The sequence below is a fragment of the Malurus melanocephalus genome, unplaced genomic scaffold (genome assembly GCF_030028575.1).
Source record: "Malurus melanocephalus ecotype Western Australia unplaced genomic scaffold, MMel_1.1 scaffold_105, whole genome shotgun sequence".
Classification (NCBI taxonomy): domain Eukaryota; kingdom Metazoa; phylum Chordata; class Aves; order Passeriformes; family Maluridae; genus Malurus; species Malurus melanocephalus.
In genome coordinates, this window is record NW_026623337.1 from 512,083 (window position 1) to 513,302 (window position 1,220).

Below are 1,220 nucleotides of genomic sequence, written 5' to 3' on the forward strand. Positions count from 1 at the left end.
AAAAAAAAGAAAAATGGGAAAAAAGAAAAAAAAATAAAAAGAAGAAGGAGCGCAGAGCGACGGCGGAGGAGCGCAGGAGGGTTCAAGGACTCGTCCTCCGCTCCCCGCCGGGCTGGCTCCGCTCCGCGGCAGCCGCGCATCCCGCCGGGCGCCCCGCCCGCTGCCTCCCCCCACGCAGGGACAGCGAGAGGAGCCGCCGGAACGACCCCTGGCCCCGGCGTTGCTGCCACCCCATATTCGCCAGTATCCCCCGGGTGCCTGCGTCCCGGCTGCAGGAATACCCTTTTCCTAGACAAGCCAGAAAAAAAAGAAAAAAAGCCGCCGAGCAAACTTTCAGGCGATGCGCTCCCAACTCGCTCCCTAAATACCGCCCCAGCCCCCGGTCAGCGGCCCCTGAGAGCCCCGCTCCCGGCCCYCAGGTGCACCCACGGCCCGGCGGGGACAGCTCCGCGGTCCCGCAGGGTGACAGCGGTGCCCCTGGGAACGGGGCGGGGGGCAGAGCCCGCCGGGCAGCGGCAGCGSCGGCACCGCGCACCTTCTCCCGCAATCGCCCGTGCGCGCCCGCAGGGACCCCGCGTGTGCTGCGGGCTTGTATTCCAGAGTCACGGCGAAAGCGCCAACATCCCCAGGATTTGGGGTGTCACGTGCCCCTCTCGTTTTGCTTTTCTGCCAAATATCGACCCACACTCACGGGCCGAGGCGGCGGCTCCCAGCGCCCGCGGCGCGACCCGCGGAGGAGCAGCCGCCACAGCCGCCGCGCTTCCCCGCGGGCGCTGGCGAGCAATGGACGTGTCCTTCCCGCGAAGTTTTCACGGATGGGGACGGGACTAGCCGTGACCTGGATACGCCGGCCGGTGTGTCGGACACCCGCCCCGCTGCCCCCCGCGCCGCTGCTCGCCCCGCGCAAGGCTCCGCGCTGCACTCACTCACCTCCCCTACGACATGGTGGCGCGGCGGGGGGAGGAGGCGCGGCCCCCGGCTACTGGCAGGGAACCATCCGGGAGCCCGCACCACCACCCAGGGTAAAAAAAAAAAAAAAAAAAAGTACGCGGAGGAAGCACCGGGAGCGCGGCCGGGCGGCGGGAGGGAGCTGCGGCGGCGGCAGGCGGCGGGGTGCCCGCGGCGCGGCTCGGATCGGCTCGGCTCGGCGGACAGCTCCCACCATGGACGCCTAGGTGGGTGGGTGTTCCCGCGGGTCACACCCTCGCCCGCCGGCGGAG

At 69.8% G+C, this 1,220-nt stretch overlaps 1 protein-coding gene across 2 annotated transcripts in view; it reads right to left on the minus strand.

The window, feature by feature from the left end:
• NR3C2 (nuclear receptor subfamily 3 group C member 2) overlaps positions 1-999 on the minus strand; it is a 188,166-nt gene extending 187,167 nt beyond the window's left edge. For both annotated transcript variants that reach the window (XM_057369178.1, XM_057369179.1), the window contains exon 1: positions 931-999. The gene's annotated coding sequence lies outside the window, so the exon portion shown is untranslated. The remainder of the gene's footprint in view (positions 1-930) is intronic.
• Between the last annotated feature and the right edge of the window lie 221 nt (positions 1,000-1,220).